Here is a 17,326-nt window from a genome sequence, read left to right on the forward strand (position 1 = left end):
ATTGGAACACGTGAGGCAATACTAACCTTACGACGTATCTTAGAAGAGAGATTAAGGAAAGGCGAACCTACGTTTCTAGCATTTGTAGATTTAGAGAAAGCTTTTGACAATGTTGAATGGAATGCTCTCTTTCAAATTCTAAAGGTGGCAGGGGTAAAATGCAGGGAGCGAAAGGCTATTTACAATTTGTACAGAAACCAGATGGCAGTTATAAGAGTCGAGGGGCATGAAAGGGAAGGAGTGGTTTGGAAGGGAGTGAGACAAGGTTGTAGCCTCTCCCCGATGTTCTGCAATCTGTATATTGAGCAAGCAGTAAAGGAAACAAAAGAAAAATTCGGAGTAGGTATTAAAATCCATGGAGAAGAAATAAAAACTTTGAGGTTCGCCGATGATACTATAATTCTGTCAGAGACAGAAAATGACTGGGAAGAGCAGTCGAACGAAATGGACAGTGTCTTGAAAGGAGGATATAAGATGAACATCAACAAAAGCAAAACGAGGATAATGGAATGTAGTCAAATTAAGTCGGGTGATGCTGAGGGTATTAGATTAGGAAATTTGACACTTAAAGCAGTAAAGGAGTTTTGCTATTTGGGGAGCAAAATAACTGATGATGGTCGAAGTAGAGAGGATATAAAATATGGACTGGCAATGGCAAGGAAAGCGTTTCTGAAGAAGAGAAATTTGTTAACATCGAGTATTGATTTAAGTGTCAGGAAGTCATTTCTGAAAGTATTTGAATGAAGTGTAGCCATGTATGGAAGTGAAACATGGACGATAAATAGGTTGGACAATAGAATAGAATCTTTCGAAATGTGGTGCTACAGAAGAATGCTGAAGATTAGATGGGTAGATAACATAACTAATGAGGAGGTATTGAATAGAATTGGGGAGGAGTTTGTGGCACAACTTGACAAGAAGAAGGGATCGGTTGGTAGGACATGTTCTGACAAGGGATCACAAATTTAGCATTGGAGGGCAGTGTGGAGGGTAAAAATCGTAGAGGGAGACCAAGAGCTGAATACATTAAGCAGATTCAGAAGGATGTAGGTTGCAGTAGGTACTGGGAGATGATGAAGCTTGCACAGGATAGGGTAGCATGGAGAGCTGCATCAAACCAGTCTCTGGACTGAAGACCACAACAAGAACACTTCTAAGTCTAGAGACTGATGACCTCCGATGGTAAGTCCCATAGTGCTCAAAGCCATTTGAACCATTTCTACACCGAATCCTGTGTGCCCTGCGCCAAGTGCCTGCACGGCCCGTCAGTCAGAGCTCTCACTAGGAACCATCTCTGGACGGACCATGTGCTGAGTTTGACTTCTAATTAGTACCGAGCTTAGGGCAGGGACTTTACTTCATCAGATTTGGACTTACACCAACTTAGTACATATTGTTTCCCAATGCCGCGACCAAGGCTAAACGAGGCACTGAGAAGTGTAACGACCCAATGCACAGAAACATAAATAGATGTTTGTGAAAATTTAATTTAAAGACAAGCGATTACTCTTCTAGGTCTGAACTGTTTTTTAATCTAGTCTCAACATCGTATATTTAAAATGTAATTTACCCACTTTCAGTTATGAAATATTAATTAATATTTAAGATTATATTTGTGATCAACGTTAATCAACAAAATTTCCATATATATTGCCTATTTACAGTTATGTTTGAAATCAATATGGCGCTAGAATCAGAACGAGCACAACACACACGGTTATGACCTCCTCCAACACTTCACGGCCGTTGTTATTCTTATTTTCATTAAGCACCTACTGAGGCTAGAGCTTCAGATAAAATTGCCGATACACTTCTCATTATGAAGCATTACTACTATGTCCACGATGTAGACACCAAATTATATTGTGAACTCTGGATAACAATCGAGCAGCACAGAACAACAGAATTATGATTTGTGCTCGGATGGAAATGAATATCCGAGAAATCCGAGAGACCGCTTTTCGTGAGTGTCCAAAGGTCCAGTATGGGGTTACAGATATACATAAAACTGGTTCACGCTATGATCTCAAAATCGATGACGGCCCTTATGATTCCCAGTGCCTCAATTGTATTATTAACTCCAGAACACTCCAAGTATAACCGGACTTGAACCTTTTCTTGTTGGGACTCCAAGCAGCAACCGGGCTTTCATTTGTTTGTAACAGACTCCACAAACGAGACTTTTGCTTATGTACTTATCAATGAAATCGTTCTACACTGTTTACCAGGGTAGTGTTCTCATCGCACATTCACCGGCGCAGCAGAAAACAATCCTCACCTCTGATGTTGGCGTTCCTGGCTCCCGCACTGTACAAGGATGCCGCAATGTTGGAAAATTAATTCAGGCCACCGCATAAGCGAAATACAACCACATAAAGATACAGAATAGGCAATGGTACCACGAGAAAGAGAGAAACGGTGAGTGCATCCAAACACCCACTCTTTAGATCCTGTTTTTTTTTTTTTTTTTTTTTGTGGTTTTGGGGCGCAAAACTTCTATGGTCATTAGCGCCCAGCCCCTGACGTAGAAAACAGGAAAAAAACGAAATTTAAAATCAGCAGCAATGGAAACAAAGTCAGAAAATTTGAGAAACTAAAGGCAGAAGGAATGCTTAAAAGTCCACTATAGAAAGGGGTTGGTTGTCCCGCAAAAAAAAGCTTCAAATGACTGACGTCATTTCGCTGTCTCTAATAAACTGGAGAACGCGGTCAGCTGAGCGCGTGTCATCTGCTAAAATCGACGATAGATCAGGCGATAGCTGTAGACGGGAGCGTAACGGATTAAAATAGGGGCATTCAATTAAAAGGTGTCTGACCGTCCACAGCTGAGAGCAGTGGGGACAGAGTGGGGGAGGATCACCGCTTAAAAGATGTCGATGACTAAAAAGACAGTGCCCTATCCGGAGTCGGGCTAAAATTACCTCCTCCCGACGACGCGTTCGGGAGGAAGAGGTCCAAGCGCAATTTATTATGGGGAAGTGTTCACCAATGCGCATGCCATAAATGAGCAACTTGGCGACATAAACCGCTCCGTAGATCGGTAAACGGAAGAGACTGAAGAGCTGGCCGAGGAAGAGAGACTGCAGCCTTGGCCGCTATATCGGCCGCCTCATTTCCACAGATACCAGCGTGTCCCGGGAGCCAGAGGAACGCCACTGACACGCCCCCCAGGTGGAGCAAGCGCAGACAGTCCTGAATCCGGTGGACCAGAGGGTGCACAGGGTAAAGAGCTTGGAGACTGAGGAGAGAGCTGAGAGAATCTGAGCAGATTACGTACTGTATCCGCTGATGGCGGCGGATGTAGTGGACAGCCTGGACAACAGCGTAAAGCTCCGCAGTATAAACCGAACACTGGTCGGGAAGCCGAAAGTGATTTGGGGTGTCGCCGACAATATAGGCACTCCCTACACCTAACGATGTTTTAGAGCCATCGGTGTAAATAAATGTGGCTTCCGTCATTTGTGCACATAGAGCAGCAAATGCCCGTCGGTAAACAAGTGTAGGGGTACCATCCTTGGGAAATTGACATAGGTCTCTGAGCAAGTCGATCCGGGGACGGTGCCAAGGCGGTGCTGTACCCCAAGTTGTCAAGAAGGTTTTAGGAAAGCGGAAGGAAAGAGAATGGAGCAGTTGACGGAAGCTTACTCCCGGGGGTAGTAGGGAGGAGGAGCGGCCTGCATACCTTACATCAAAGGAGGCGTCGAAAAAAAGGTTATGGGCTGGATTAGCAGGCATGGAAGACAGATGGCTAGCATAACGACTCAGAAGGACTGCCCACCGATTGGACAGCGGAGGTTCAGCAGTCTCAGCATAAAGGCTTTCCACAGGGCTGGTGTAAAAGGCTCCAGACACTACACGTAATCCACGGTGGTGGATAGAGTCGAGACGCCGAAGAATAGACGGCCGAGCAGAGGAGTAGACTATGCTTCCATAATCCAATTTCGAGCGCACTAAGGCGCGATAGAGGCGGAGAAGGACCACCCGGTCCGCTCCCCAAGAGGTACCATTCAGGACACGGAGGGTGTTAAGGGAACGCAGACAGCGAGCCGAAAGATAGGAAACGTGGGAGGACCAGCACAGTTTTCTGTCAAACATAAGACCCAAGAATTTTGCGACGTCGGAAAACGGAAGGTTGACAGGACCTAGATGTAAGGAGGGCGGAAGAAACTCCTTACGTCGCCAAAAATTAACACAAACGGTCTTACTGGGTGAGAAACGGAAGCCGGTGTCGATGCTCCACGAGTGGAGGCGATCGAGACATCCTTGAAGACGTCTTTCAAGAAGGCTGGTCCGTTGAGAGCTGTAGTAGATCGCAAAATCGTCCACAAAGAGGGAGCCCGAGACATCAGGAAGGAGACAATCCATTATTGGATTAATGGCGATGGCAAACAGTACAACACTCAGCACGGAGCCCTGGGGTACCCCGTTTTCTTGGGAGAAAGTACGGGAGAGAGTAGTGTTCACCCGCACCCTAAATGTGCGCTCTGCCATAAATTCGCGAAGAAAAAGGGGCAGCCGGCCTCGAAAGCCCCAAGAGAACAGTGTGCGGAGGATGCCTGTCCTCCAACAGGTATCGTACGCTCTCTCCAGATCAAAAAATATTGCTACCGTTTGGCGTTTCCGGAGAAAATTGTTCATGATATAAGTGGAGAGAGCAACGAGATGGTCAACAGCAGAACGATGCTTTCGGAATCCGCATTGGGCTGGTGTTAAAAGACTGCGGGACTCCAGCCACCAAGCTAAACGGTAATTCACCATACGCTCCAAAACCTTACAGACACTACTCGTGAGAGAAATGGGGCGATAGCTAGAGGGGAGATGTTTGTCCTTTCCAGGTTTCGGAACGGGAACGACAATAGCTTCCCGCCATCGCCTGGGAAAGGTACTGTCGGTCCAAATTCGATTATAAAGGCGAAGGAGGTAACGCAGGCTATGGGTTGATAAATGCAGCAACATTTGGACATGGATACCATCCGGTCCTGGGGCGGAGGAGCGAGAAGAAGAGAGTGCATGTTGGAGTTCGCGCATGGAGAAAACAGTATTGTAGCTTTCGCGATTTTGAGAGGAGAAAGCAAGATGTCGCACTTCCGCTGCACGTTTCTTCGGGAGAAACGCTGGCGGGTAATTTGAAGAGCTCGAAATCTCAGCAAAGTGCTGACCCAATGAGTTAGAAATTGCGACGGGGTCCACTAAGGTATCATGCGCGACAGTGAGCCCAGAGACCGGGGAGAAACTAGGCGCGCCTGAGAACCGTCGAAGCCGACTCCAAACTTCCGAGGAGGGAGTGAAGTTGTTGAATGAGCTAGTAAAGAATTTCCAGCTTGCCTTCTTGCTATCGCGGATGACGCGACGGCATCGCGCACGGAGCTGCTTATATCGGATACAGTTGGACAAAGTTGGATGGTGACGGAAAATGCGAAGAGCACGTCGCCGCTCACGTATTGCGTCACGGCATGCCTCGTTCCACCAAGGAACTTGAGGGCGCCGGGGCAATTCGGAGGTGCGTGGTATTGAACGTTCCGCAGCTGTGAGAATAACGTCGGTAAAATGTGTGACCTCATCGTCGACGCTGGGAAAGCGACGGTCATCGAATGTCGCTAGAGACGAAAAAAGTGTCCAATCGGCTTGCGCAAACTTCCAGCGTCGCGAGCGTATATATGGCAGTTGAGGCTGCAGTCGAAGAACACATGGAAAGTGGTCACTCGAGTGTGTATCATCAAGGGCGAACCATTCGAAGCGCCGAGCTAGCGGAACAGTACCGACCGCAAGGTCCAAATGGGATAAATTTGCCGTGGAGGCAGACAAAAATGTGGGGACCCCAGTGTTGAGGCAGACTAGATCCGCTTGGTGGAAGACGTCTAGCAATAGTGAGCCACGTGGACAAGGATGTGGAGATCCCCAAAGCGGGTGGTGGGCATTGAAGTCCCCAACCAGCAAATAGGGGGGTGGAAGCTGATCAAGAAGATGAAGGAGATCAGCTCGTGCCATTGGTGTAGACGATGGAATGTATACCGTACAAAGAGAGAACGTGTATCCAGAAAGGGAAAGACGGACGGCGACAGCTTGGAAGGAAGTGTTTAAGGGGATTGGGTGATAATGGAGAGTATCATGGAGCAGAATCATGAGTCCTCCATGGGCTGGAGTGCCTTCAACAGAGGGGAGGTCATATCGGACGGACTGAAAATGAGGGAGAACAAAGCGGTCATGGGGACGCAGCTTTGTTTCCTGAAGACAGAAGATGACCAGCGAGTAGGATCGTAAGAGGATCGACAATTCCTCCCGATTGGCGCGAATGCCGCGGATATTCCAGTGGATAATGGACATAGGGTGAACAGAAATGGAGGAACGTCACCAAGGGTGCTGTCAACTCAACGACTGCTCAGAGCTTGCGACAGACAGGATGGAATGGCATTCAGTCGAAGGCAGAAGATCCTGATCCATAGGTTGGTCAGGAGCAGCTCCTGCCACCAACGATCGGCCAGTTGACCGGCCACCAACAGTGCGCCTCGGCGACACAGAAGATGGCCGAGGGCGATTTCCGCCAGGTGGTGCTGTAGATGGGACACGCCTTGGCGGAGAAGGAGAGGAACTGTGTTTCTTCGTAGTCTTCTTGGAGGTATGTTTAGATGAAGGAGGAACCGATGGTTGTGAAGTTGCAGTACGTAAAAACTCTTCACGAGAATGCTCTTTTTTTGAAGACTTGGCGTCTGACTTTTGGGCTCTAGATTTAGCAGAACCCGACGAAGGGTGAGCCATAGAGTGGGCAGGTGAAAGAGGTGAGGTTGAACGGGCGATCTTTGCGCTGGCCGATCTGACGACCGTGGTACTAAATGTGAGGTCGCAAGTCTGCGTGGCCGCCTCCTTTGTTGGCCGAGGAGAAGCAAGGACAGCGCTGTATTTTCCTTTCTGAGGCACGGTGGGCTGTCGACTGGCGAGTAACTTTCGAGCAGCAAAGGTCGACACCTTTTCCTTCACTCTTATTTCCTGGATCAGCTTTTCGTCCTTGAAAACAGGGCAATCTCGAGAGGAAGCAGCGTGGTCACCCATACAGTTGATGCAGCGAGGGGATGGAGGTGGACAAGCACCCTCATGGGCATCCCTGCCACACGTAACACATTTGGCCGGATTGGAACAGGACTGGCTGGTGTGGTTGAACCGCTGACATCGATAGCAACGCGTAGGGTTTGGGACATAAGGGCGAACGGAAATTATCTCATAGCCTGCTTTGATTTTTGATGGCAGTTGAACTTTGTCAAATGTCAAGAAGACAGTGCGGGTTGGAATGATGTTCGAGTCAACCCTTTTCATAACCCGATGAACAGCCGTGACGCCTTGGTCAGACAGATAGTGCTGAATTTCTTCGTCAGACAATCCATCGAGGGAGCGCGTATAAACGACTCCACGCGAGGAATTTAAGGTACGGTGCGGTTCCACCCGGACAGGGAAGGTGTGGAGCAGAGAAGTACGCAGCAATTTTTGAGCCTGGAGGGCACTGTGTGTTTCTAACAACAGGGTGCCATTCCGTAATCTGGAACAAGACTTTACAGGACCCGCAATTGCGTCGACACCTTTCTGAATAATGAAAGGGTTGACCGTGGAAAAGTCGTGACCTTCGTCAGACCGAGAAACAACAAGGAACTGTGGCAACGATGGAAGAACCGTCTGTGGCTGAGACTCAGTGAACTTACGTTTGTGAGCAGACATAGTGGAAGGTGAGGAAACCATTGCGGAAGAATCCCCCATGATTACCGGCGTCTCCGATGGCGCGCTCCTCCCTTGTGGGGGCCCTCACCGAGGGCACACCCGCCTTAGGTGATTGTTCACACCTCAGGTCACACCTCCCGACAAACGGACGGAGGGACCAATCGGCACTTTCGGAAGGTATCAGCTCGGGTAATCACCCCTCCCTGGGCCTGGCCTTTACCAGGGGGTACGTACGTGTCCTACCTGTCTACCCGGGGCGGGGAATTACGCGTTACCCCGTCACCGGCTACGCATGGAAGTGCGTGGGTCGGCCTTCAGACACGCACAGGGAGGAAGAAAGAGACAGGGAAAGGAAAGAAGAGAGGTCTCAAACGCCGCAGCGGAGAAAAGGGTAAAGAGAAGAGGTAAAGAGAAGAGGTAAGGAATAGAGAAAGACGAAGAAAGATGAAGACATACAAGCAAGGAAGGCGAAGAGTGCGGTACATTTACAAGCGTCCGTCTCCGGACGTAGGCACAAACCATACTCCCCAGAGGGGGAGAAAGGGAAGGAAAGAGACAGAGGTGAGGGGGGGGGGCCAAGATGGGGGATGGGGAAGGATACGGAAAGGGAAGGTATGCAGCCCGGAAAGGAAGGAAGGCCACATTAGCTCGGGGTCCCGTGCTCGCTACACACGTATCCACAAAAGAGTTGTGGATCCCCTGGGGGGTTAGATCCTGTTGCACACCAGATTCTGTAAAGAAATCGAATCCTAATTGTCAAACAGATTCAAACGTCTGGGAAACACCGGAGGGCACTGTGTAAATGGTGGACAAATTTGATTACCTGGGAGAATTTATAACAGGAAGGAACAGGAGCAAGGAGGGAATAACAGAGAGGATAAAGAAGGTGACGTCAGCCTTCTGCATGACGAGAGAGGTATACAATAAAAATATATCCACAGAGGCAAGGATAAGCCACTACAAGGCAACAGTGAGGAATGCAGTATTATATGCAGCTGAGACGATAATACTAGGAAGAAATAGGGCAGAATAACTAGAGGAAGAAGAGAGAAAAATACTGAGAAAAATACTAAGTCCCAAAACAGGTGGAGAGAGGTGGATGCCAAGACCTAGGGAAGCATTGTACCAGAAAATGAGAACAATATTCGGGGAAATCAGACTCAAAAGGGCAAGGTTTGCTGGATATGTATTTAGAATGAGTATGGACAGAATGACGACGGGAGCGTGGGAAACAACAGGGAGGACAAGGGGAAAGACAGGAACCAAGTGCGTTGTTGAACTTCGGAAGGACTGGTTGGAACTGGGGATCAAGGTCGAAGGAAAGGAAAATTGGAGGAACAAATACACACCGACCAATATGCCGGAGATCAATGACAGAAAATAGTACAGGAAAAGATTAGAATGTCACCAGTGGAGCCGACAGGAGAAACGGACACTGAAGATCTCTGAAGAAGAGCGGGAGAGAAGAAGAGAAAGAATGAAGAGGTTGTGGGAGAAGAAGAGGAAAATACAGTCCACGAAGGGGCTGCCCGTGCTCCTATAGAGGCCGTAACGGAAGATGAAGAGGAAGATGAAGATGAAGATGAAGAAGTGAGTTAATGCGTTAAATATTTAACATTAAGCATGAAAGAGACAAAACGTTTAGAGAGAGTTTGATATTATGATTAATGTTCGTTTTAAGAACCTAAGTGCTCTCATTATGAAACACTGGATAAATGTGGTCTGGGTAATTCGCGCCGGATTCTAAGCAAAACATACGGCGCAATTTTGCAGGCACATTCAGTAGTGTGTGTGGATACTGTCTGCAAACTATGATGCGAATGGAGACGTTAGTAAATAATAAATAGAAATAATAAATTAAAACGTCATGTGTGGTACTGAAGTTTCACTGCATGAACAGCGAAAATCTACTAAGCGATAAACTTTTTTTCCTTTCATTATTTTGTGTATTGTCAGTGAAAAAAGTTTGAAATTATGTGTAGAGTTTGTTGGAAGTCGCAGAGTGCTCTCATTCACAAATACTGGATAGATATAGTCTGGGTAATTTGCGAGCCACGAGTTATGCTGTCTCCATTCAAACACACAGTCATCTAATTGTAATGCCTGTCTTATTGTGTTAAACGTCTAACGTAAGATTATACCTCTTAATGGGTATATTATGACGGTACTTTAAATTTTTAAATTCGACTAGCGATTACGTGAAATATTGAAAACGTTAAGTTTTGTTGCTCTGGAAGCGATAAGATAGGCAATCCGCAACTGGTGTGTTTTACAGGATCCATGGTAGTCGCTTTGTAATACAGAGTGGCCAGAAACAGTCTGAAAAAATTGTAACAGTGCTGCACGGTAGGTTGTGCTGAGAAATAGTTGTGAAGAAAAATATTGCATACTTTGCTTCGCTTCCGATTTATTTAATATTGAAATTAGCCAGACAAGTCGTTGCGCAGGCAAATTCAAGCGCCCGCCAGAGACAGCGGTGACTAACTTGATCTTCGTCTGGTTTCCTCAAAGCTAACAACAGCACCTTAAATCACCTCCGAAAAAAAGACATTTTAACTGTTAATGAGGGTTTGCACTAGTAGTAACTCACGGACCCTCAAATGTCTGTGCATTACCGCATTTTACCCCGTGAAACTGCTTGAATTTCCCCGCGCAAGGAGCTGATTGGCTAACTTCAGTGCTAAGTAACTCGAAAAGGGCGCAACGTATGGAATTTTTTCCTTGACAATTATTTTTCAGTGCAACACCCCCCGAAACACACTCACAAGCTTCTCACACTGTTTCTGGCCACCCTGTACAATAATAGTACTTTAGGTGCTAACAATGAAAGATACGAATCTACACTCCTGGAAATTGAAATAAGAACACCGTGAATTCATTGTCCCAGGAAGGGGAAACTTTATTGACACATTCCTGGGGTCAGATACATCACATGATCACACTGACGGAACCACAGGCACATAGACACAGGCAACAGAGCATGCACAATGTCGGCACTAGTACAGTGTATATCCACCTTTCGCAGCAATGCAGGCTGCTATTCTCCCATGGAGACGATCGTAGAGATGCTGGATATAGTTCTGTGGAACGGCTTGCCATGCCATTTCCACCTGGCGCCTCAGTTGGACCAGCGTTCGTGCTGGACGTGCAGACCGCGTGAGACGACGCTTCATCCAGTCCCAAACATGCTCAATGGGGGACAGATCCGGAGATCTTGCTGGCCAGGGTAGTTGACTTACACCTTCTAGAGCACGTTGGGTGGCACGGGATACATGCGGACGTGCATTGTCCTGTTGGAACAGCAAGTTCCCTTGCCGGTCTACGAATGGTAGAACGATGGGTTCGATGACGGTTTGGATGTACCGTGCACTATTCAGTGTCCCCTCGACGATCACCAGTGGTGTACGGCCAGTGTAGGAGATCACTCCCCACACCATGATGCCGGGTGTTGGCCCTGTGTGCCTCGGTCGTATGCAGTTCTGATTGTGGCGCTCACCTGCACGGCGCCAAACACGCATACGACCATCATTGGCACCAAGGCAGAAGCGACTCTCATCGCTGAAGACGACACGTCTGCATTCGTCCCTCCATTCACGCCTGTCGCGACACCACTGGAGGCGGGCTGCACGATGTTGGGGCGTGAGCGGAAGGCGGCCTAACGGTGTGCGGGACCGTAGCCCAGCTTCATGGAGACGGTTGCGAATGGTCCTCGCCGATACCCCAGGAGCAACAGTGTCCCTAATTTGCTGGGAAGTGGCGGTGCGGTCCCCTAGGGCACTGCGTAGGATCCTACGGTCTTGGCGTGCATCCGTGCGTCGCTGCGGTCCGGTCCCAGGTCGACGGGCACGTGCACCTTCCGCCGACCACTGACGACAACATCGATGTACTGTGGAGACCTCACGCCCCACGTGTTGAGCAATTCGGCGGTACGTCCACCCGGCCTCCTGCATGCCCACTATACGCCCTCGCTCAAAGTCCGTCAACTGCACATACGGTTCACGTCCACGCTGTCGCGGCATGCTACCAGTGTTGAAGACTGCGATGGAGCTCCGTATGCCACGGCAAACTGGCTGACACTGACGGCGGCGGTGCACAAATGCTGCGCAGCTAGCGCCATTCGACGGCCAACACCGCGGTTCCTGGTGTGTCCGCTGTGCCGTGCGTGTGATCATTGCTTGTACAGCCCTCTCGCAGTGTCCGGAGCAAGTATGGTGGGTCTGACACACCGGTGTCAATGTGTTCTTTTTTCCATTTCCAGGAGTGTATCTACTATCTTTAAAATTTAAAACTTCTAAATGCCTCAAGTAATGTCTATAGACAGAGTGTCAACTGACAGCACTTGTACAGCACTAGCAGCAGATAGCTTCAGAATGTCTATTAACGCAATAAAATTTTAGTTTTGAGCCGGAATCTTGAATCTGAGAGTTGAATTTTGGAACCAAATAAATTGGAAGACAATCGGTGTTGCGGCATTATTAGATAGTAGAGATCACCGATTTTCTGTAGAGCTTTGATTCTCTTTGGTTTAAAAGAGGCAATTGTAAATAACACTAATTTCGTCAATAAGACTGAGTAAGATAGACATCCCACAAAAACCAAGGATCGCAGCAAAAAAGTAAAATCACGATGGTAAAGCTGTTGTAATTCTTATTTAATATATTATGTACACAGGCAGTTATTGAAAGTTTATTCACGGTTTCTGTTGGCAGCAGTGTTTAAAACTGTAATTTTTATTCGTTTTAAGGTTGACGCGGAACCAACGACAAACATGTTTGATTTTCTGATTAAAAGACGATCATTTTTAACATCTCGAAGATCTCAGAGCTCAGGCGCCAGTAATGTAACATGTTTAGCTGTGTACTTTGTACAGTGATACGTGTGAATTTTGTCTTTCAAGGACATAGCGAGGCTATGTAAAGGCAGTGGCCATTTTGGCCAGTGTCATGTACTGCAGTTTTATGACACCTGTACTGGAGTACGTAACTACTGCCTGGCTAACAGCGTTAGCACATGCGGCAAACACTTTTAACCCTGAAAAATGAATATTACACACAGCGGCCAGAAGTGGCCGAAGAGGCAGTAGAAGAGTTGTATGAGCGACCTGGTGAGCCACTAGGGAAAATACGTCTAAGACCGACAGCTGACTACGACGTTATGGCGCCACAGCCATATTTGAAGACATTTCCGCTGCCCCCCCCCCCCCTTTCTTTTTGTTCAAGTCGTCACTAAACCCTAATAAAACGATGTTAAATAATACGTCTGCGTAAAAAGAAAGAACTCCTCCCCAATAGGCCATGAAGGCCTAACGGTACCGACCGGCCGCCGTGTCATCCTGAGCCAACACGCATCACTGGATGCGGATATGGAGGGGCGTGTGACCAGCACACCGCTCTCCCGGCCGTATGCCACTTTACGAGTCCGGAGCCGCTACTTCTGAATCAAGCAGCTCCTCACTTTGTCTCACAAGGGCTGAGTGCACCCCGCTTGCCAACAGCGCTCGGCAGACAGCGTGGTCACCCATCCAAGTGCTAGCCCAGCCCGACAGCGCTTAACATCGGTGATCTGACGGGAACCGGTGTTACCACTGCGGTAGGGGCCGTTGGAGTGTAAAAAGAAGCGACCGTCAAACATTGCAGTACGACCACTTTGAAGCAAAAGAAAGAGGACAAAGATCCTGTGTACTCCATTACAAAAGGAACATACAATGGCTAAATCGACCATTCCATTTTCATTTATATTCGCTGATCAGATGTGTTATCGAACTGTGTTCTATAGACTCTTATGTGGAACAATGAAAGTGAGAGAATTTAATTTTAACCTGATGTTATCCTTCACAATTTCCTTTCCAATTATTTGAAGATCAAATTCAGAACAACCACAAAATGTAACATAGTTAAATGCGGAATGTTTTCGTTTGTGTGTAGTGTTTAATCCCAATTGCCAATTACAGCAGTATTAACTTCCATTTATTAAATGCGACCGAACCTGCGATCAGTTTCAATCGTTCAGTAGTCCGATTGTCTTTTCGAACTTTTAGGATTCATACAGTTAAAATCAACATTAACGCACTTGAGAATGAAATAAAAGTAATTACTTCCAAGCTAACTATTCGCCGTTGCTATACTGAACGTAAGTGAAAGTAAAGAAGTGCTTCGGATTTATCAATAATTTGACCATGTTATTGAAGACAGAATTCGGTGAGTAAATGAAAGATTTTTTTGAGCTCCAGTTATCGCAAGTGAAGTAAGTACCACGCAATGGTATTTTACGTACCCATTGACATCTGAATTAATTATATCGCAATGAAAGGCAGAAAGTAAAACACGAAGTTAAAGCTGTGTCGGTATAGAGGGTGCAGGTTATCAACAGACACCTTGACAAGAAACTTACTTTAACAGCCAGACTGAAATTCCCTAGTTTTAAATATCCGTACCCACATACCACCACAGGACAGACAATAGACATAATGAATCATTCTAGGAATCGACATAATATTTCCAAGCATATAAATCTTCGAGGGCATTCTGGAAGATGATAATGCCCTTAAGAGGGAGGCGAAAGGCTAAATTAAACCTTCCTTGACGGTAGTGGGATTGTTAGGGAGATTTTCCCTCAACATTAAGATGAATGTCAAGGTTGGTGGTACCCTTCCCAGGCAACAGGAAACAGCAATTTTAAAGATGCAGACCAATCCCCAGACACAATTAATCAACAGATTCCGAAATCAGACATCGAATTATAAGGCGTATGCACAAGCAAATACAGACTCATTGTCAGAACACAGTCTAGTAATTATGGAGCGTAAACTGAAATTTAATAGAATTGTGTGCAAGAATCAGTGAGGAAGGAAGTGGGATACTGATGTACTGGGGAATCATCAGACGCATTTGAAGTTCGCTAAGGATGTGGATACAGCGATAAGGCGTATCACAATAGCAAGTTGAGTTGAGAGTAGGAGGCATCTCTAAAATCAACAACCACAGGTGTTCCATAGAAACATAACAAGGTAGGAAGCTGCAGAAAATCCTTGGGTAACAGGTGAAACAGTTCAGGAATGTTCAAGGAAAGACAGGAGAACACCAATCTATATCACTAAGGAATGTAATAAATAGCAAACGCAGGGCAGTCAAGGCATAATGGTGCATTAAAAGCGTGAAGTAATCAAAAACGAAATGCACGTCGGAAGGGCTGGCTCTGAATATAGAAAAGTTCACACAACCTTTGGTGAAATTAAAACCAAAGGTGTGTATATGCGCAGACTGAAGTGACGAATGAAAATTTGTACCAAGTCCGTGATTCGAGCCCAGGTCTTCTGCAGGCGTGCAACGGGAATTCCACTACGAAACGCAGGTAAAAGAGCGGATAGGTGGAAAGAATACAATGAAGGTCCCTATGAAACGGAGAACTAACTTGATGATCTGACAGAGGAACAAACTGGGGTGGATAAGAAAGAGATATGGGATCCAGCATTAGAATTAAAATTTAAGAGGTTTCGACAACTTAAGGCCAAACAAGGTAGAAGGGATACATAACATTCAGTCAGAATTTCTAGAACGGTTGGGCGAAATGGCAATATAACGACAATTTACAGTGGTGTGTACAATATATTAGTCTGGCGACATATCATCAGACACAGGAAAAATATCATCCATACAATCCCGAAAATGACAACAGGTAAAATAATAATAATAATAATAATAATAATAATAATAATAAAAATAAAAACGCGAGTACTAACGCACTATCAGCTTGATACCTCTTGCATCCAAGTCGTTGACAAGAATGTAAAAGAAAACTGATGATCTGTTAGATGTCTATCTGTTTGGTTTTAGGAAAGGTAAAGAAAGGCAGTTCTGACGTTGCGGTTGATAATGCAATCAAGACTGAAGAAAAATAAAGACACGTTCGTAGGATTTTTCCGCCTAGAAAACGCGTTCTGCAATGTAAAATGGGCAAAATGTTCGAAATCCTGAGAAAAAAGGAATAAGCTATGGGGAACGACGGGTACTATACAATATATACAAGAACCAAGAGTCTACAATAAGACTTAAAGGATGGAGTGCCAGGATCTTTAATATATAAAGAGTTCGTTGGCTTTGCGAGTTCGGTGAGTCGAGGCGTGCGCTGATGAACGGCTCTCAGTTGCTAATAATTCTTTTCTCCGAACTTTTATAAATGACCATTAATAAATACACATCAAAAAAAGTTTCGCATAACCACGGTTCCCAGAACGCAGAACGTTGACTATGAATACTGTATCACACACGCAGTCCCTTTGATTGTTCAGAGATGTCACGAAACCTGGTCAAAGATGTAAACAACCATGCATGAGCAGCGCCTATGAGACGGAATTAGACGGAGGGGTTCTGACAGTTCCAGTCATTCCACCAGAAAGGAGGTACACGGCTCGTGTTGTCTGCAGTGCTACCACGCCTAGACGATCAATACCGCGGTTCGACCGTGTTCGCATTGTTACTTTGTGCCAGGAAGGGTTCTCAACAAGCGAAGTGTCCAGGCGTCTCGGAGTAAACCAAAGCGATGTTGTTCGGACGTGGAGGAGATACAGAGAGACAGAAACTGTCGATGACATGCCTCGCTCAGGCCGTCCAAGGGCTACTACTGCAGTGGATGACCGCTACCTACGGATTATGGCTCGGAGGAACCCTGACAGCAACGCCACTATGTTGAATAACGCTTTTCGTGCAGCCACAGGACATCGTGTTACGACTCAAACTGTGCGCAATAGGCTGCATGGTGCGCAACTTCACTCCCGAAGTCCATGGCTAGGTCCATCTTTGCAACCACGACACCATGCAGCGCTATACAGATGGGCCCATCAACATGCGGAATGGACTACTCAGAATTTGGCATCATGTTCTCTTCACCGATTAGTGTCGCATAAGCCTTCAACCAGACAATCGTCGGGACGTGTTTGGTGACAGCCCGGTCAGGCTGAACGCCTTAGGCACACTGTCCAGCGAGAGCAGCAAGGTGGAGGTTCCCTGCTGTTTTGGGGTGGCATTATGTGAGGCCGACGTACGCCGCTGGTGGTCGTGGAAGGCGCCGTAACGGCTATACGATACATGACTGCCATTCTCCGACCGATAGTGCAACCATATCGGCAGCATATTGCCGAGGCATTCGTGTGCATGGACGACAATTCGCGCCCCGATTGTGCATATCTTGTGAGTGACTTCCTTCAGGATAACGACATCGCTCGACTAGAGTGACCAGCATGTTCTCCAGACATGAACCCTATCGAACATGCCTGGGATAGGTTGAACAGGGCTGTTTACAGACTCCGCGACCCAAAAACCACTCTGAGGCATCTACGCCGAATCGCCGTTGAGGAGTGGAACAATCTGGACGAAAAGTGCTGTGATCAACTTGTGGATAGTATGCCACGATGAATACAGGTATGCATCAATCCAAGAGGACGTGCTACTGGGTATTAGAGGTACCGGAGTGTACAGCTATCTGAACCACCACCTATGAAGGTCTCGCTGTATGGTGGTACAACATGCAATGCGTGGTTTTCATGAGCAATAAAAAGAGCGGAAATGATGTTTATGTTGATCTCTATTCCAATTTTCTGTACAGGTTCCTGAACTCTCGGAACCGA

The 17,326-nt window shown here is 46.8% G+C and overlaps 1 protein-coding gene and 1 pseudogene across 1 annotated transcript in view; both read right to left on the reverse strand.

The window, feature by feature from the left end:
• LOC126424615 (atherin-like) overlaps positions 1 to 17,326 on the reverse strand; it is a 134,358-nt gene that overhangs the window by 29,657 nt on the left and 87,375 nt on the right. The window lies entirely within an intron of this gene.
• LOC126425585 (5S ribosomal RNA) lies at positions 13,190 to 13,308 on the reverse strand (annotated as a pseudogene).

This window comes from Schistocerca serialis, chromosome 10, assembly GCF_023864345.2.
Source record: "Schistocerca serialis cubense isolate TAMUIC-IGC-003099 chromosome 10, iqSchSeri2.2, whole genome shotgun sequence".
NCBI classification, from domain to species: Eukaryota; Metazoa; Arthropoda; class Insecta; order Orthoptera; family Acrididae; genus Schistocerca; species Schistocerca serialis.